Genomic DNA, 12,272 nt, shown 5'->3' on the forward strand with positions numbered 1-12,272 from the left:
GATACCCGAGGATGGCATTGTACGGCAGGCGGATGTGCGCGACGTCGAAGTCGATGAGCTCGGTGCGGTAGTTCTTGCGCTCCCCGAAGGTGACAGGCAGGCGGACCTGCCCTATCGGTGTGGTGGAACCGTCGGTCACTCCTTAGAAAGGCTTGGTGGGCTGGAGCTATTCATTCGGCACTTGGAGGTTGTCGAACGTGTCGATGGACAGGACGTTGAGCCCTGCGCCGCCGTCGATGAGGGTCTTGGTAACCTGCACATTGCTGATGACTGGGGAACACAACATAGGGAGAGCGCCAGTGGTGGCTGCGCACTTGAGCTGATCTGCCGAGTTGAAAGTGATGGCGCATTGGGACCACTTGAGCGGGCGCGTGGCCTCGGGCTTGGGAAGCACCGCGTTCACCTCGGGAGCGAACTGTTTGAAGATGCGCTGAGAGGCTGGGGTCTGGGCACTGCCCAAGATGCAGGCGATTGCACGCGGCTCCTGGAAGTCCCAGCCCCCTCGTCCTGGTGGTGGTCGTCGTTCCTTCTTGGTGGCGGCAGCGGAGGATGACCGGTGTTGCCTTGGGGGCGATCCTCATGAGGCTGATCCCTCCAGGCGCCCTCGCGAGGTTGGTCCTGCCAACGGTCCTCACGAGGCCGGTCGCGCCATTCCTGGCGCGGGCCACGGTCATCCCAGCGTCCACCTCCACGTCCTCCTCCACGGCCATAGACCCGATCGCTGCGCTCGGGGCGTCGACCGAAGCGTCCTTCTCGTATGGCTCTGAGCTCTTGACAGTCGCTGGTGTTGTGGGTGTTCAGGTTGTGGAAGGCGCAGAACGGTCGGTTGTTCTTGGAAGACTCGGGTTGATCTCTACCCCGCTTGGTGCCGAGCTCCGCTGCGAGCACAGCTGCCTCCTTGCGCTTCACGTCCTTGGCCTTGGTTTTCTTCTCCTCCGCGCCCACGGCTGGCAGCTCAAGGAGAGAGAGGCGCCCCTCCTCAGCTCTTGCGCACTTGGTCGCCAGGTTGAACAACTCCTGAGAGGTGCAGAGCTCCTCGTGGATGGCGAGCTCTTCCTTCATCTTGACGTCACGGATGCCGTCGGAGAACGCGGAGATGATGGCTTCGTCCATGACCTTGGGGATCTTGAGGCGGGTGTTGTTGAAGCGCTGGATGTACTTCTGGAGGGTCTCTCCTGGTTGTTGCTTGATGCCGCGCAGATCACCCGTGGCCGGCCGGCGGTCGCGAGTACCCTGGAAGTTGGCGACGAAGCAGTCGCGCATCTCGTCCCAGGAGGATATCGAGCCGTGCTGCAGGTTCAGGAGCCAGGAGCGAGCCCCATCCTTGAGAGCCATGGGAAACCAGTTCGCCATGACCTTTTCGTCGCCGTTGGCCGCTTCGATGCTCAACTCATAGAGCTGCAGGAGCTCCGCAGGGTCGGCGGTGCCGTCGTAGTGAGGAGGCAGATCCGGCTTGAACTTGCCTAGCCAGGCGATGCTACGCAGCTCGGGGGTGAAGACACGGCAGCAAGCCGTGGTTGCCGGGGCCCGCTTCGGAGGGGGAGCTTGGTCTTGACGAGGTCCGTGCTGCGCCGCTGCGGGCGGTGCGTGGTCTTGACGAGGTGGCGCGGGGAGCGCAGGTGCAGCTTCTCGCGGCCGCGGAATTTCTTGGCAGCTCCTTTCTTCGCGCACGGGCACCGGGCGCGGTGGATCACGCCGCGCAGCTGCACGCCTTGGTGCCAAGGCACCGTCTTGGGGCTGAGGTGGTGGAGGCACGCAATGAGCCTCGACGCCAGTTGAGGGGGAGGTAGAGAGAGGAACGGCACCGGGGAGCCCCCTGCGGCGCGAACGAGCTCGGCGACGCGGTCGAGCCACTCCTCATAGAGGTCGTCGACGGGGCGGTAGTGCAGGAGTTTGTTTGCCGCGAGGAGCGCGGCCCACACCTCCATGGCAGCGCGGCGCGCGTGAGACGAAGAACCGGCAGGGGTCAGCGATGGAGTTGCGGTGCGGCCATCCTGCCGCACCAAAGGATGCAGCAAGGACCCCTGCTGCTCATTCCCCGCCGGGCCGGTGGCAGCGTTGGCAGCGGGTGACGGAGAACGACGAGGTGGCCCGCCAACGGGAGCCGTCTGAGCGACACGGGCGGTGAGGACAGCCCGACGCTCAGCCCAAGCATGGCGAGCGTCCGCCCTGGAGACGACGGAGCGACAACTGATGGAAGGGAAGCTACGGCGCACCCCTGCCTGGCGCGCCAAATGTCGGATGTGGGGTTCCGGCAAACCCTTAAGGTTCGAACACCGGGGTGCGCGCGAAGTCTTTCCCTCCTACCGATCTATGCCCTAGCTCGCTAAGATCTCGCGGACGAACTCGACGAACTTGCAACACAGAAAGACATGAGGTTTATACTGGTTTGGGCCACCGTTGTGGTGCAATACCCTACTCCAGTGTGGTGGTGGTGGATTGCCTCTAGGGCTGATGATGAATAGTACAAGGGAAGAACAGCCTCCTGAGGTTGAGGTGTTCTTGTGGCTAGGGTAGGCTCTCGATCGGGTTGGATCAAGCTAAGATGAGATGCCTCTACTATGGTGGCTAGCTCTACTTATATAGGCCCTGGTCCTATTCCCAAATATCGAGCGGGAAGGGAGCCAACAACGGCGGGCAAATTTGAAGGGGGACAGCTAGTACAAGCTATCCTGACAAAAGTGGTCTTCACCTGCAAAAAGCTCCGGTGGTGATGCCGTCTTGGGCTCCACGATGACCTCCGTCTTGTCGTCCTTCCTGGTCTTGGTCTCGTTGCACCAATATAGGAACCTTTGCCTGATGCCTCGGTACTCTTCGCCTGCACTGGCCTCCTTAGCACTAAAGAGGAAATAAGGATGCTGCCCGCTCTGGCGCCCGCCTGGCGTCGTTCGTCATGGCTTACGTCATGAGGACCTCGTGAGGTTTGCCCCGCCTTGATACCTCCGCTCCTCAGGAGCTTGCCTGGCTAGGCCACTCCAGAGGAGGTCTTGCGTCGTCCGCCTCGCGAGGGTCTTGGATGCCTTGTTGACGAAGATGGGCCGTACGGCCTGCTGGCTTAGCCATGCTGCGGGCCGCAGGCAGGCAAGTCTGGGGACCCCCGTTCCCAGAACGCCGATAGTCCTCATGAGGTTGGTCCCTCCAGGCGCCCTCACGAGGGTAGTCCTGCCAATGGTCCTCACGAGACCGGTCGCGCCACTCCTGGCGGGGGCCACGGTCGTCCCAACGTCCCCCACTTCGTCCTCCTCCTCGGCCGTAGCCCCGGTCGTTGCGCCCGGGGCGTCGACCGAAGCGCCCATCGCGGATGGCCCTGAGCTCCTGACAGTCACTGGTGTTGTGGCTGTGAACGTTGTGGAAGGCGCAGAACAGGCGGTTGTCCTTGGAAGACTTGGGGTGGTCCCTGCCACGTTTCGTATCCGGCTCAGCCGCGAGCACGGCTACTCCCTTGCGCGTCACGTCCTTGATCTTGGCCTTCTTGTCCTCCTGGTCGACAGCTGGGAGCTCGACGAGGGAAAGGCGCCCTTCCTCAACTCTTGCGCACTTGCTCGCCATGTTGAACATCTCCAGGGCCGTGCATAGTTCCTCGTGGATGGCGAGCTCTTCCTTGATCTTGACGTCGCGGACGCCATCCGAGAACGCGGAGATGATGGCCTCGTCCGTCACCTTGGGGATCTTGAGGAAAACGTTGTTGAAGCGCTGGATGTACTTCTGCAGAGTTTCCCCCGGCTGCTGCTTGATGCGCCGCAGGTCGCTCACGGCCAGGGGGCGGTCGCGAGTGCCCTAGAAGTTGGCGACCAAACGCTCGCGCATCTCGCCCCAGGAGGAGGTCGATCCCGCGGGTAGGTTCAGGAGCCACGAGCGCGTGCCATCCTTGAGGGCCATGGGGAACCAATTCGCCATGACCTTCTCGTCGCCATTGGCCGCCTTGATGCTTAGCTCATAGAGCTGCAGGAACTCCGCGGGGTCGGGGGTGCCATCGTAGCGCGAAGGCAGGTCCGGCTTGAACTTGCCGGGCCAGATGACGCTACGCAGTTCAGGAGTGAAGGCACGACAGCCTGATGTGGTCACCGGAGCCCGTCGCGGAGGCGGAGCTTGATCTTGATATCCACGCACCACCGCAGTAGGCGGCGCGCGGTCTTGACGCAGTGGTGCTGGGAGCGCAGGAGCGTTTTCTTGTGGCCGAGGGACTTCTTGGCAGCCTCCTTCTTTGTGCACGGGTGCCTGGCATGGCGGGTCATGCCATGGGACCGCGCGTCTTCGTGCGAGGGCGGCGTCTTGATGCGGAGGTGGTGGAGGCACTCCGTGGGCGACGTCGCCCGCAGATGGAGGTGGTCGAGGTAGCGAAAGGGACAGTGCAAGGGAGCCCCAGCGGCGCTGATGAGCTCAACGATGCGGTCGAGCCAGTCGTTGTAGATGTCGTCGGCTGGACGGTAACGCAGAAACTCACGTGCCATGAGCAGCGCGCAGCCTGCGCGTCCGTCGGCACGCGACGAGCGTGGGACGACAAGCCGGCCGGAGTCAGCGACGGGGTGGTGGTGCGTCCGTCTCGCCGCACAAAGGGGTGCAACGACGAAGCTTGCTGCTCGTTCCCTACTAGGCCAGTGGTGGCGTTGGCAGCGGGTGATGGAGAATGGCGGGGAGGTCCACCGACTGGCGCCGTTTGAGCGACGCGAGCGGCGAGAGCGGCGCGGCACTCAGGACGGGCTCGGCGAGTGTCAGCCATGGATCCGGTGGAGCAGCGGAGCGCGGATCGACGGAAGAAAGGCTTCAGCGCACCCCTACCTGGCATGCCAAATGTCCGGCAAACCCTTGAGGTTTGAACACTCGGGTGCGCATGAAGATCTCTCTCTCCCTAGCTCGCTCTTGCGACGATCTCAAGGCCTAGCTCGATGAACCCAAAGAATAAGAGACACGAGGGTTTATACTGATTCGGGCTACCGTTGTGGTGTAATACCCTACTCCAGTGTGGTGTGGTGGATTGCCTTGTAGGCTGGGGATGAACAAGTACAAGGGACGAATAGCCTCCTAAGGAGAGGTGTTCTTGAGCTTGGTGGACTTGTGTGTGTGAGAATGGTCTGAATGATCTGTCCTCCTCTCTGGTGGTGGCTAGTCCTATTTATAGAGGCCCTGGTCCTCTTCCCAAATATTAGGCGGGAAGGGATCCCACAATGGCCAATTTGAAGGGGGCAACTAGTACAAGCTATCCTGACAAAAGGTGGTCTTCGCCTGCCAAAGGCTCTGGTGGTGACGCCGTCGCGGGCTCCGCGATGACCTCCATCCTGCCATCCTGCTGGTCTTGGTCTCGTTGCACCGATATGGAAACCTTTTCATGATGCCTCGGGACTCCTCGCCTGCGCTTGCCCCTTTAGCACCAAATAGGCAACGAGTACTCTGCGCCCGCTAGCGCGCGCCTGTCCTTGGTCGTCATGGCTCACGTCATACGAACCTTGCGAGGTGACCCATGCATAGATATCTCCGCTCCTCGAGAACCAGCCTAGGGAGGCTACCCCTGAGGAGGTCTTGCATCGTCCGCCTGGCGAGGCTTGGCCCCTCGCGAGGGTATTGAGTGGTTGCTGATGAAGATGGGTCATACCAGGCCGTTGGTGGAGTCACGCCCTGGGCCGCAGGCAGGCAAGTCTGGGTACCCCCGTTCCCAGGATGCCGACAGACACTTGCATATCTCTACTCTTATAAAAACAGAGTTGGTGATGATGGTGTTCCTACCATCCTGCAATATAGGCCATCCGATTTATATCTGACGGATAGGAAGGAAACTATGGAAATTTTGCAAAAAGATACCCACACCTCTCTCCACATTTGCAAATAAGGCATTACCTCATTCATCCTTTTCTCCCACAAGATAAACTACTCATACAAATGCATCTTGATGTTTCGTGCAACGCATGGGCATCCTTCTAGTAGGGAGAAGGAGTTTGTGTGACACATATCTATATTAAGGGATAGGTAGATAGCATGTGTGCGAGGCATACTTAAAGCATCACGGAGATAAACAAACGGTGTGCATGCAAGTGCCGGAAAAAAATGAAGCGATAAACAATGTCTACGCGCGCGCTCGTGTGTGTGTGTGTGAGAGAGAGAGGGAGAGTGAAATCTCAAAACAAAAGGTGCTCTGCTAGAATCCCATTGTATGTATTCATATGGTTCCGGAACTCGAGTTAACCTTAGGCATATGGGTGAGAGACATAATTATCCTTTGAGACATTAGTGGCTGTGGGTGGGCAGAAATGAGATATGTATGCGTGTGAGAGAGATTGCACAATTCATTCACGTATCACTATCTAGCGATCGTGGACGTGCATCGCTTGAACATAAATCAATATCTACTTCGTATCGTGGCCAAAGGTACATATCACATTTTTCTATCTAAATAAACCTTTTCAATTGTGCATGCCAAAGTTACAGTGATGTTTCTTCAAACAAGCAATGCAGCTATCATGTACATGCACCATTGTTACTCTTGCATTCAAATTCATTAGTCTTGGATGATTTAAGGTTCTATTATGAAGTAATATATGTAATATTCATACATGAATTCAACGGGTACGCAATTTATGAAATGGAGGCTATGTAATCATATGAGGTAACACTTTTAAGTAGCGGACTACAATATCCATTTCTTTTGTGGGACTATAATATCCATTTCTTTTTGTGCGCCTCTACACTAACACGTCAATGCATTATGTTTAAAGTAAATAAACAATGGCACTAAATTATCTGTATACACGAGAAATACATAGGCTGAGCGTTTGATCTCTTTTTTGTGAACGCGCCTCTACACCCGTACGATTGGCCGCGCCCGTGTGAACGTCCAAGTTATCGGCGCATCATCCCGAGTTATTGTCTTTTTGGCCTCTTTTTTTCTGGGGTGGACTTCACACCAGTTATTAACTGCTGATGCGTGCCCCGTGTACACAGTCTCGCATGACCTTCCCGCTAGCACGATCCAAAATTAGTTGAAACTGGATACGAACGATCCCGCGGGCGGCAATATCTCCCGCCTCCTTATAAAATTTCCGCCACCTAGTCTTTAGCATGCGAAATTCCCCTTTTGTCCTTGGTGCACGGAGAACAACAGTTACAATACCGCCCTCATCTACATAATAGGTCAGGGCTGCTTTGGTAACTTCCGGTTTCCCCCACCACACGGCACCCCCATTTCCTCTCCCCCTCCCGCAAAAACGACTAACTCCACAGCACCATAGCATCTTACATCACACCGTTCGTACTTCATCGGCCTTTCTACCCCTTCCCTCTCGAAACCCTAAACTGCTCATCCACCTGCGTACCAGAGCCCATTCACTGCCAGCGGCGTCCACCTCACTGGATCTGCTTCTGCGGCCGCATCTACCCCTCCCACCTCCACTAGAAACAAGTAGACTGCTCATCCACCACTGTACCACAGCCCATTCAGTGCCGGCCTTGTCCACGGGCGCCGGATCTTCTTCACTAGTACTCTTGTCAACCGCAGTGCATCTGCAGCGCCTCATTCGTACTCCCCATCGGAGACGCTTCGTCCACACCCCCCGTAGACGCCCCACCGACGCCCCCGTCGACGGCCTCTGATCCTCTTCGCCGACACCTTCCTCAACCCTACCGGAGCCGCTTCACCGACACCATCATCAACCCTACCGGAGTAGCTTCGCCTATACCATTCTCAACCCTACCGGGGCTGCTTTGCCAACTCACAAGTCCACGGCCACAGATCCACTTCGTCGCACCCTCATCCAACCTACCGGAGCAGCTTCTGATGCCCCGTCCACGGCCGCAGATCCGCATCGTTGACACCATCCTTAACCCAACCACCGGAGCAGCTTCACCGACGCCCTCGTCCACGGCCACAAATCCTCTTCGCCCAGACCGTAGTCCACCCTACTGGAGCCGCTCCACAAACACCCTACTCGATGGTTCTAGATCTCCTTACCGGACCCCGACAACCAGTGCAGCGTCATCACCCTTCACGTTTCTAACCTGATTCCCACCGCCTGGCAAGATGCCAAGCACCCGCCACGGCCTAGGTACTTCACCTTTAAACTCGTCCAGCACACCTGCCCGATGTACATCAAATATACTAACATGTCGTTGTTACCTGTTATGCAGCTGGCAAAAACGACAAGGACGATGTTTCTTATGGATCTAACAGCTTGCAACCAAGATCCTGGACTAAGGCATTGCTATGATCTTGTAAGTGCCTCTCTCTCTCTCTTGTTTTGTTCTGTGCCTGCCAGCGTGCTTTGCTAGGATTTTCGACCAGTAATCCATTTGTGCAGACAATGATTTCTACTACTGGCTGCTAAGTTAGATATGTAGATGTCATACATGATACTACCTCGTACCTCCGTTCCTAAATATAAGTCTTTCTAGAGATTCCACTATAGGCTACCTATAGAGCAAAATGAGTGAATCTACACTCGAAAATGCATCTATATACATCTGTATGTGGTCCATACTGGAATCTGTACAAAGACATATATTTAGGAACAGAGGTAGTACATTACACAAAATCGTAGGTGGCATGTAGGAATTCCAGTGAACTACATTAGGCTCCCTTAGAGTGCCTGCTAGTCCAGCACACTGAGTCATGGCTAGTTTATGCTACGCACACAATCGCTAATTGGTGGTTTAAATATGCGCAAGGGATATGCAATGTATTATCATGTAGAGATGTTTTAAATTAGCCATGTCAACTTGTAGATAGGGTTACACAATCAAAAAGTACAAGATGTATGTAGCAATTACATGGAACATCGCAAAAAAGGAGAGGCAGCGGTGAGCTTATATAGTGTGCTATGGTAGGTCACTCCTCCATTGCAATCATCGTGACATGTTATTTGTATGTCAGTTCTATTGGCCAAGTTTCTTAGGGAAAGTTATTACGAGTTATCCTAAGAAAATAAGCACATGTGAATATAAGATCTAGGTAATAAGCAAACCAATTCTTTTCATTGCCTTCCTTTTCAGCTTATCTTTGGTATGATCAGTGAAAAGTCTAGATTGCATTATATTTTGTCATTTTTCTGCCCATATGAAAATTATTTGACTTGCAAACATCACAAATTGAACCCACTGCAGTAATTAATATGATAGGAAAACAGACCATCACTACTTGTTCAAAATGCAAATACAAAGATACCATCTACTAGGCACAATCTACTTTGGTCAATGTCTTCCATAGAGATCCCATTGCCTAATTTAAACGAAGAATGCATGACCCACATTTAAATGAAGAACTATTATTTATTGAAATTTGATGGTCCAAGTGGCTGGTTATTATCATATAGCAGCACCACCTGAAAGCATCATATAGCAGCAGCAGCTCATAGCAACTTATCATACAGCAGCAACAGTGTGCAATTCATCATATACCAACAGCAGCTCATAGCAATTCATCATATAGCAGCAGCAGGAGCAGCTAATAGCAATTCATCATATAGCAGCAGTGGAAGAAGCTCATAGCAATTCATCATATAGTAGTAGCAGGAGCAGCTTATAGCAACTCATCATATAGCAGCATCAGCAGCTCATAACAATTCATCATATAGCAGCAGCAGCTCATAGCAATTCATCATATAGCAGGAGCAGGAGCAGCTCATAGCAATACATCATATAGCAGCAGCAGAAGCAGCTCATAGCAATTCATCGTATATGGATCAGAATGAAAATTTGGCAAAAAATCAGAGGAGATCCTCACCTTGTTGGATGAGCTCATCCTTCAACAGCACCTCCAGTCCACGGCCTGGGAGGAGGGCAAGGGGAATAAGGTGCCTTCTGTCGCGGTGTGGCATCAGCCATAGTTGTGCGGGGCCTGCCGGAGTAGTGTGTTGGACGGACCACAGTGGAGCAGCTACTGGAGACCATGAGAATGAGGGGCGACGCCAGAGGGAGGAGCAGCCAGGGAGATTTGGCCCTACCCGTCGGCCATGTAGCCTAGCTGGACAAAGCATCGTTGAGGACCAGGCCAGATGGGACCAGTGGCGGCGGCTCGCTGGAGGAACCCTAGCGCTACAAGCAGGGGATCGAGGTAGAGGGAAAGGGGAGAGGAGATGCAAGCGGGCAGAGCAATTGCATTTTGACTGTAATATAGGCAGACAACAGAGTCATTTCACTATTCCCCTTCCCTTTAATTTTTAGTGAGCTTCTACCCGAAACACCCCCCTCCAAAGCGAAATAAGTTAAGCCCAAGCCCATGACTCAAAAATGACTTCTTTACATCTTTTATGGCTTATTTTGACAATAGCTCTGAAAAGGCGGAATAGAACTGGCCCTTAACCTGCAATTCAATTCTGTGTGCAATGATGATCACTCCTGCCTGCTATAGTGTACATTTAGGCATAATCATACATGGCATAACCTAATACATGTGCATTCCATTGTAGAATCTGGAATATGCAATGTTTATGTTAGTTCATACGTTGCACATGATGTTTAAATGCCCCTTAAATCTGGCCAGTCAAGTGATGGTCTTTAAGCCTCCTTCTTTGCTTCTTTTCTTGATACATCTTTTCAATTGCTTGTTTGCATCGGCCAGCCATACCAGAATTGTTTGCTTTGATTACTTGTTGTTCTTGACCTAACACTCTAGCAGAGCTTGTCAACGAGTTAAACACTAAGGGCTATTGTAGTGGGGGCTTGTCTAACTCATAGGTGACATAAAGGTTTGGCTGTACACTAAAGTAGGCCCCCCAAGAGTACCTGGAGATCCAGTTCGAAGGTATGCCTAGTTTTTACATAGTGCACACATAGTAAATGCTCATTTCATTGTGTGCAAGTGCAAGAGATGTGGCATGTTTCATTATGTGGTGTTGTTTTGTTATAATCTCATCCTTTTGTGTTGTTCACAGACTGGAAAGTATGCATATTTATCTTCCAAGGAGACGAGTAACTAGTTTGTGCCACCTTGCAGAGGGGGTGCAATGAAGATAAGATTGAGGATTTCCAAGTACAAGATGTTAGGAAGGAGCCTTGCAAGATAAGTGGGAGCAGCGCTGAGCCTGTTCAACCAGTTAAGGTAAGTCACTGTATCCAACTCAACAGTTCAATTTCTTGTTCGTTTCAGGCATAGTTAATTTTCTCTTTTCAATTGCTTTATTTGTCCTCAGTTAATGAGATGCCCAAACAATGATGCCTGATGTGGGGTACTTATATAACTATTAGTTGACATAATTAAAGACCTTACCATTTAATTACTCTGGCGAAGTGTGACTGAAGCTTTGAGGTCTATTAACCAACTATTACTGCATGAGGCTCACAATCTAGTTTATACTAGGCTAATGATTGCATAGCTTTGCTTGCTGTAGTAGGTTTGTATGAATCCCTCTGCTGTTCATTATGCTCCCTAAGACTTTAATTGAGCTATAGAATGGCCAACTGCTTGCTTACTTATACGCAACGTGCTGTCTAAATTTGTAACTTGTCTGTGTTTTGGATTTGGCCCCAACATCATGCTCCTGTGGTGAGCTAAGAGAGATTTCTGTATGCAGGCTGCACAGACTACCATTTTTATAATTTTTAAAATATCACCTGCTTATGCTTCATGACGTGTAACATTATTGTTAGTGTCGGCGTCCTGGGAATGGGGGTCCCCAGACTTGCCTGCCTGCGGCCCACGGCGTGGCTCCACCAGCGGCCCCGTACGGCCCACCTTCACCGGCAAACACCCAAGACCCTCGCAAGGGGCCCAGCCTCGCGAGGCGGATGACACGAGACCTCCTCGGGGGCAGCCTCACCAGGCTGGCTCACGAGGGGCAGAGAGATCAAGGAAAGGGGCACCTCGCGAGGTTCCCATGATGTAAGCCATGACGACCGGCGCCAGGCGGGCACCAGGCGGGCGCCAGCGCACGCAATGTCCACGTATCCTCTTTGGTGCTAAAGAGGCAAGCGTAGGCGAGGAGTCCCGAGGCATCAGGCAAAGTTTTCCATATCGGTGCAACGAGACCAAGACCGGCAGGACGACGGAGGTCACCGTGGAGCCCAAGACGGCGTCACCACCATAGCCTTTGGCAGGCGAAGACCACCTTTAGTCAGGATAGCTTGTACTGGCTGTCTCCCTTCGAATTTGGACGTTGTGGCATTCCTTCCTGCTCAATATTTGGGGAGAGGACCAGGGCCTCTATAAATAGGACTAGCCACCACCATAGCACGGGACGGATCATTCAGATCTTCCTCGACCGCACAAGCTCACCAAGCACAAGAGCACCTCTCCTCAGGAGGCTGTTCTTCCCTTGTAACTGTTCATCCTCAGCTCAAGAGGCAATCCA

Source organism: Aegilops tauschii, chromosome 4 (assembly GCF_002575655.3).
Source record: "Aegilops tauschii subsp. strangulata cultivar AL8/78 chromosome 4, Aet v6.0, whole genome shotgun sequence".
In the NCBI taxonomy this organism is placed as follows: Eukaryota; Viridiplantae; Streptophyta; class Magnoliopsida; order Poales; family Poaceae; genus Aegilops; species Aegilops tauschii.